Source organism: Phaseolus vulgaris, chromosome 3, assembly GCF_000499845.2.
Source record: "Phaseolus vulgaris cultivar G19833 chromosome 3, P. vulgaris v2.0, whole genome shotgun sequence".
In the NCBI taxonomy this organism is placed as follows: Eukaryota; Viridiplantae; Streptophyta; class Magnoliopsida; order Fabales; family Fabaceae; genus Phaseolus; species Phaseolus vulgaris.
Genome location: NC_023757.2, coordinates 11,612,974 through 11,621,531, shown reverse-complemented (window position 1 = coordinate 11,621,531; position 8,558 = coordinate 11,612,974). Strand labels below are relative to the sequence as shown.

General features: G+C 30.5%; 1 long non-coding RNA gene across 1 annotated transcript; it reads left to right on the top strand.

Annotated features, from left to right (window-relative positions):
- The first annotated feature begins 3,638 nt into the window (after positions 1–3,638).
- On the top strand, positions 3,639–5,019 carry LOC137805815 (uncharacterized). Its single transcript, XR_011080243.1, has 3 exons — positions 3,639–3,789; positions 4,407–4,517; positions 4,928–5,019. It is a non-coding gene; the product is annotated as an uncharacterized lncRNA (long non-coding RNA).
- Positions 5,020–8,558: the final 3,539 nt, after the last annotated feature.

Below are 8,558 nucleotides of genomic sequence, written 5' to 3'. Positions count from 1 at the left end.
TTGGATGTGTGTGTTATATAGTGAGAGATTTTGAAATTGGGGTTTGTGCGCCAAGAATGTGAGAACAATGAAAACTTTAGACCGTTGATTTTTGGGCTATGGACGGGTGTGATTTGTTTAAAGGTGTGGCACTGCGCGGATCGGTGACGTGGCTGAGTTGTCATTGGTCTAGTGGTAATCGAAGGTCAAGATTGAATTTCGTAATACTTTCTAGCTAGTTTCATCAAAACGGGGGGTGGAACCTTTAGTGGATCACGTTGGCTATGGATATTGATACATGGGATTGCTTTCTGAACCCCCATAAGTTCCTCCTACACTCTATTGGAGTGTGTAAAATACGGTTTTTCTTCTAAACCAATGTGCATCATCTTTAGTTTTTCCCCTTTCTCTCAATGTTCAATGTTTGTTTCTCGCTCTCTAGTCTCTTAGTTCCTTTCACCCAATGTTATTATTGTTGTTATTCTTACCGTCACCATCACTGTCACCCATTAGTATCACCGTTATTATTATTATCGTCACATATTTTATTACTGTTATGAATGGTATGATTTTATTATTTCATTTAGGTGGATTCTTTGATATTTGGATTATGCTATCTAAATCATTTTTAAATTATGCAATCCGAGAATGACTTTCACATTATACAATCTATAAGTGCTTTTCTGGATGTGAAACTCAAGTTGCACAATCCAAAATATAAGTCAATTGTGAAAAAAAAAATTGTGGCCTATTTTGTATATTTGATCTGTTTTGGAATTTATTTGAATTGATATGATATATTGTAATCTACACATATATTGATGGAATACCTTTTACTGAAGAACCAACAAATAAAGTCATGGTCAAGAGAATACAGGAAGATTTGGACTCAGTTGACCTTATTAGGTCAAGCTCTTATCGTCATGGGTCAAACTTTAGTTTGTATATTTGTATATATTAGAATAGGTTTTTGTGGGCCTTGTATTGTGCCAAGTAGTATAGAATAATTTAACATTGAAATTGGGTCAAGTAGAGTAGGATTTTTAGGCTTGTATTTGGACTTATAGTAGATTAGGGTTAGATTATGATTTTATAACCTAGTTGGGATTTAAATTTAGCTTCCAAAAAGTTCTAGAGAAACCCAAGTCGGTCATAGTAATGAAGAAGCCCATCATTAGGGTTTAAGGATGCATGCCTCCCTTTTTCACTCATGTGAAAGCATGAGTGGTCATTTAAGAAGTATAACTTCTTTAGGCACCTTTTTTCAAAGGGAATTCAAGTTTTTAATTTCTCACTCTTTTCTTTCCTAGGTTATAAATAAGAGTGTTCGCCTATTGTAAAAATTCCTTATGAATGATTATTGCAATGTTGTCTAATTTTGGTCATTGTTTGTTCATGAGTCCTCTTTAGGTTAGTCTCCTTAGTAGATCTAAACTTATACTCCTTCCTACTTGAGTTGGTCTCACCTCTCCTCTAAACTCTCTTCTAATCCACTCAAAGTCACCAAAAAAACTTCTAGTACATTGCTTCCGTTCCACTTTCCACCTCCAACCAAAGAAGAAAAATCAATTTTAAGAAGTGGAATGCTATCATATATGGATAGGACAAAAGATTGTGTCTCTCAAACCGATGTTAGACAAAGACTTGTGGCATTGTTTCATAAAAGTGATTGTGTGTTAGTTGTTAATGTTAGTGGTGCAAATGTAACGGATGTACATGCACGAGGACCTGGTCATGGGGAAGGATATCCTAGAGGACCGGTCGATACATGTCTTTTGGTTAATTACATTGATCATGTTGCCATGAGACTGTGATATGGTGAGGTAAGAAACAAAATTTAATTAATTGTCATGTTGTTTATGTGGATTTCTTTGTACTAACAAAACACCTACACGTTTTTTGTTAAAATCGTGGGGAGTTAAAGTTTGTCTCACATGGTTGGACATTAAATAAAGTAGGGATCCCACAACATTAAATAAAGGTTGTAGTGCTTAATTTTGGGTTGTTGTCGCTCTGTAATATCAGTTATGAGATGGATGATAAGGGGTTGATATCTACTTTTGTCGATATGTGACACCAATAGACAAACAATTTTCACCTTCATTTTGGTGAGATGGTCATCACCCTCGATGATGTCTATAAATTGTTTCATATCCTTATTGTGAGACAATTTTGTAATTACGTATCGTTGGACACAACAACAACTACAATAGTCTTGGTTGAGTTATAAGGTGTGGACATGGCTTACACCTCAGTGGAGATGAGGCAATGTTGTGGTGCACATGTGAGACTAAGTTGACTTTATGAGATGTAAGAAGAGTCTTGTTTTCACAGCAGATGGGACTATGTTGTAAGGTCTTAATTTTTGTATCTTGTGGGATGCACACTTTTTAGTGATAAAAGTGCACCATCAATTAGTCACTACAAAAAAATTTAATTTTAGAAGGGGTTTATTACTAGAGGTTATTATAACCTCTGTTAAGACCAAAAGTACTAGAGGTTTTTGAAACCCCCAGTAAGTAAGTGTGAATATTGTTATTCTAGTAAAGCTCACTAAAGTATTTTTATTATTTTAAATATAGTATTATATTGGCTAATCTCTTCGTCTTACACTCCCTTGCTCTTACTCTTCTCCAATGTCTTCTCAATCGCTCATCCTCCTCGCAAACCACACTTTTAGAACCTCTTTCTGAAGATGTCTCCGTTGTTGGCTCCCCCTCTCGCGTCTTTTACACACTACGCTCTGCTCATGCCCTAGAAAATCAGTTTTCGGAGGCACACAATTCTTCTCATGGTGGATATTCAACATTTCTGATGTTCATCTCTGAATTGATTCTCCTCTTCACTCTGCTTTTTTCCTATTTGGTGTTCGTTTTCGTTTTGCCCTGTTTATTTTTTCAAATTGATTTTCATTTTCTCCATTTCTCATTTCAGAATTGCAGTGCGATTTGGGGATTCGGTGCTTCGTTTCTCTGCTCAAGTTGGAGAGAATAAGTTCAAATATGGAATGCCTCTCTTCTCAACCAGTTTAACCACGCAACTACGTGTCTCCAATTTGTGGCGATTACACTCGATAAAGTTGAATCTGCAGTGTCAAAGTCTCCCCTACATTGAACGTGTTTGCGTCCCCTGCTTCAGCGTGCCTTAAGATTTCCTTCTAATGCTTATAGGATATGATCCAACTTTGCACACGCTATTCTCTCTAGAATTTCTCTGCTCTGTTTTTAAATCAGATTTGCTTGTTTGGCGTAGCAGTTACAAAATCTTGCCTTGAAGGAGGAAACCTCCTTGAGCAATGCAGATGGAGTAACCACTCCAAGCTTGTTAGGATTGACCAATTCCTTAATGAGGTTTTTGCTTTCTTTAAATTTTAAACTTGTAGAGTTAGGGTTATGATTGGAAAGTGCTATTAACACATCTGTCTTTTTATCACCGTAGAGATGTTGATTTACATGCATAAACTCATGATTTGATATGAGCATTGGTGATATCAGTTGGATTGCAATGCAATTGTAATTTTTCAGATATTCATTTCAATAGGTCCTTTTATTTTCTATTTATATGTTTGCATGTGTTTCTATGCTATTTTTCTGTATTTTGACTTATTTACATATGCCTACCATTACCTAAACAACTTTTTTTTTATGGATCTCGTCTTTGTTCTTGGATGTTACAGTTCTTTACAATTTATTAACTTAGTAATTACTTGTTCATATAGTGCAGAAAGAGGATGTTCGTCATTCTATTATATCTGATCCTTAAAATGGAACCGCACAAACTAGGAGGCACCTTGTTGTGAATTGTTTGAAGGTTTGTTTTCTGGATCTTGTGTCCTTGGATGCTTTATTGCCACATTTTATTTAAACTATTATTTTCTAAAGTTTTTTTTGTTTCCTATATAGTTTTCACTGTCCTGTAATTACTTTATAAATGTAGTAATTTACAATAATTACTTTAATGTATCAGACTACTTTAAAATCATACACTCATACTAAAACTGAAAAATAAAAACCTTAATTATGATAGATAAAATAGATATTTAAACGGTAATAATTTTGTGTACTAAAAGATTCATTTATTAAGATATTTTAATTATTAATGTATTTTATGATATGAATATTGTACATTGATGATTTGAACATTGTAAGTTTATAATTTGAATAATGTAATGTTAGTGATATGATTATGATTATGGTATGTTTTGCATTCTTCAAAAGCTGGAAATATAACTGTAAATTTGAGGTTATCATTTGAGATGAGTGCAGAATTATGAATTATCATTTGAGAGATTGCATAAATAAAATGATGTCCGATTGCATTAGTATGCCACATACTTTTTATGTGATTTATTTTCATTTTATTTAATCAACCCTAAAGGAAGAAATATTTTATTTAATATGCTAATTGTGGTATTTTTTCATTGTTAGGTTATTTTAGGTCAAGGGATGTTGAATCAGTGAAAATCTTTGTTTTGGAAGAATTTGAAAAGGCAACAGCAAAAGCACTTGAGAGCAATAAGAATTATAACAACTTTTAAGGTATTGTACTACCATGACAACCACCCACCCACTCTGCCTTTATTCTTCTATTCTCTCGGTGTATTTGTGTAATAATAGTGCCTAAGGGAGGACAATGTCAAATTAATGTGTTTAGTAGTCGTCTTTCTTTTTTGTTTAGCTTCTAATACTTATTTTTGGGAGCTGCATGTTAAGATATTTTAGTAAATTAATTATCTATTTAAGATGAATTAACTAGAAGAATGGTTAATTAAGTCAACATATAAACTATTTTACTATTCTTTTGGTAATCTCCTTAAATTAGAAATACACTTTCGGGCAATAATTCTCCCTTCAATCTTTCATTTACTTGTATATGGTATCTCGATTGATTCATTCTAGTTTCTTCTGATGCAATCATCATCTGAATTGCAACTAGCTCTTTATTGTAGGTGGTGCATTTCCCAGACTAATAATCACCTTCACCTTCAGGTTCAAGTTGGGACCTTCATTTTTCTCCATTTTGATCAACATTTTTTTTCACCTAGCATTTGTTCAGATTATATGGATTCATTTGTTATGATATCTCAATTTTTCATGTATAATTATTCATTCTTTTAGAATGTATTGTATTGATTCTAATTATATTCAATTCTGAAAAGTATACTTTCTTACCTTGGTTCTAATTATATCTGATTTTTATTATCATATCACTAACTTTTAAATTGGTAACTAATATATAAGATGTATGGTTTTTATTAGTATATGTTAAATCGATTATGTCACAGATACTGAAATTTAAATATAATAAATGTACAATCAATTATTTTAGTTAGTAGGAACTACTATACACATTTAACCGATTAAGACAAATAAATATTTGATTAAATTTTTTAATTATACTAAAATGAAAAATGTTACGCGTTTACTATTACACTGGTAACAACATGAAACATTTTAATCATTATTGCAATGTTTAAAGATTGCATACTAAATCAGAAAATTGTTTCTAATTTGACTTGTATTGGGCATTGGAAACATTGAATAGGGACCTAATAATTGACCAAATTTCTCAATAAGATAAATTTAATTTTCCCATAACAAGTAAAAAGTTTAATTATATAATATTCCATTCATAAATTAAGAATCTTGTTTATGTCTATTTTCATGATTGAGAATAAAATAATACTTTTATGTTTATGTTAGATTACCTTTAAGTTGTTTTTTTTCCTTTATTAAATGTTGTATTCAATTATAAAATTTCAAAATATTTGTTTTTTTTTTAATTTTTCAGTTGTTTGGAATTTAATTGTATTAAAAAATAACTAAATGAACAAAAAAACAATTCATTTATAAAAACATAAAAAATGGATTAACGGGGGTTGGGAAACCCCTAGTAGTAGTGGAGTTTGAAAAAGCCCTTGTAGTAGCGGGGGTTTGAAAAACCCTTGACAGTAGTGAGGGTTTGGAAAACCCCTGACAGTAGCGGGGGTTTGGAAAACCCCTGACAGTAGCGGGGGTTTGGAAAACCCCTGGCAGTAGCGACGTTGGATGTTTTAGGGGAAAAGCAAACCGCGGGTAACGCACTTAGTGGGGGTTAAAACCGCCAGTAACGCCAAATACAACCCCCGTTAAAAATAATTTTTGTTGTAGTGAGTGCATCATAAATATTTTCAACAATTGGCGTATATGTGGAAGATATTTCTATGGAGTTTCCACATTGACATGCATGTATCAACAACTAGGAGAAAATAATTATGCCCAAACAAAGCAGTTGGATGGTTATGCTATAACATCCATACTATTATAAAAATATTTGTTATTTAATTAGAAATTGTTGAAACTCATATGATCTAAGTTGTAGATGGTTTACATTCTTCTAGATGGTTTGATGATCTATAAACATTGTGTAAATGTTTTAATGATAACAAAAAAGTTCTAAGTGTTTTATATATTTTGTATTAGTGTTGTTAATCATCTAAACATTCTAATAAATATTTTGTACAACTACAAAACACAACAAATGATCTAAGAAGATGGTGTTAGAGAGTCCGATAAGTGTCATAATTCAGTAATATTTCATATATAAAAAAAATAGGAACTTATGGACTTTAATTGATAAAATAATTATAATTTAGCCTCTAATTTAGGAATTTTAAGTTTTTTACATATTTTTTATTATAAGATGAATAAGAACGATTTATTCTCAGTTTTCTGTTTTTTTCAAAAATTTAAAGAGAGATGAAGCATATGAATACTAAATTATGAATAAAGATGTTACTTAGTCCAAACTCAATTAGATTAAATAGAATACGTGATACATAACTCTAGATATTATAAAAACGTACTTAAAAATAAAGGCTTTAAAATTACAATGTAAAAACATACTTAAAATAAAATAAAAAAATATTAAGAGTAAAATAAAAATAAAATAAAACTAAAACAAAATAAAATAGAAAATTATAATTGTAAAGAACTAACTAAAATAATTTAAAGATAACTATGTAAACTTACGTAAAAATAAAAAATAGAAACTAAAAACTAAAATAAAATAAATATAACAAAACAAAATAAAAACAAAATAAAAATAAATAAATACAGTAAAAAAAATAAAAACAAAATATTTTAAAAAAAATATTAACATAAAAAAAAACACATTCACTTCTAAACAAAATAAAACTTTAAACATATTCAAAACTAGAAAAAAAAAAATATTTACAAAAAAATATTCAGATTTTAAAAAACAAAAACTAAAAAAACATTATTCACATTTAAAAAAAATAAAAACTTTAAAAATATTCACATTAAAAAAAAACTTGAAAAAAATATTCATTATAGTAAACAAATTATTATTTTTTATATTTAAAATTAAAACCAAATAAAAGAAAACAAATTTAAAATAATATGAAAATAAATAAAAAACAAATCTAAACTAATTTGCAATTAAATAATATAAACAACAAAAAAAACTACACAAAATAAACAAACAAAAAAACAGTTAGAATATTCACAATATTTAAGAATTTGTACTAAAAAAATTAAATTGTTTCAATTCTTTCCCGGATGTTGTCAGAAGTAATAATTTGTCCCTAATGACGAATATCGAAACCATAAGGAACAATTGAATAATCTGAATAATAAAGTAAAAGATTCACTAAATAGAAAACAAAATAATAAAGTTTGCTGGAATTTGTTATGATTACAATGATTAATAAGAAAACAAGTCAAAAGTTTGTTGTTTCAATTTGGAAAATAAGGATTGAGGTTCATCCTTCTCACTCTTTTGTATTTTAATTATTATGACAATTTTGTATCCTTTGATTGATATTGATACCCGTATAAAAATCATTTTTATCGATTCTTCACATATAAAATTATTAAAGATGTCTCCTAAATATCGATTTTTTGTATATTTATAAAACCTTCTTATCACTGAGATAAGATGTTTGATAACAATTAACATTTCAAATTTAGTCATTGCATTAAAAAATGTTAAGCATTATGAGTTGGGTCAGAAACTTAGAAGTACTTTTCAGTCAATTCTAAGGATCGACATCATGGTAAACCAAGCATTACAAACAAAATGACAATATCAATCATCAATCAAAACAAAATATTATGTTTAAATATCACCTCAATACATAAGAGTTTGAACATATTACTCTCCATCCCAAAGGGTAGAATTAGCCACACATGTTAAATGTTACAAACAGGGAGAGCAAGAAAAGAAGATCCAGGGTGTTTCTCCTTGGCGGTTGCCTCCTCTAGGGTTTCTAACACCTTCTATTCTCCCAACTGGATTTGAATTCACTCAATGGTGTTTTCCTCTTAATCTTTTCTTGTATAGGGTTGTGCCTCAGGCCTCCTATTTAACCTAATTGGGTTTGTGCTATGTGACTTCTCGCTTGGGTGTTATTGGGCTCGCTTGGGCGAGTTGCACGAAAAAAGGCCCAACGTTACTGGAGTAATCTCGCCTAGGCAAGATTGAGCTCGCTTGGGAGAGATCCTCTGGGGGCATCTGGCTTAGGCGAGTTTGGGCAAGCTTTGGTGAGTACTGGTGCGCTCCAACTTTTCCTTTTTAGC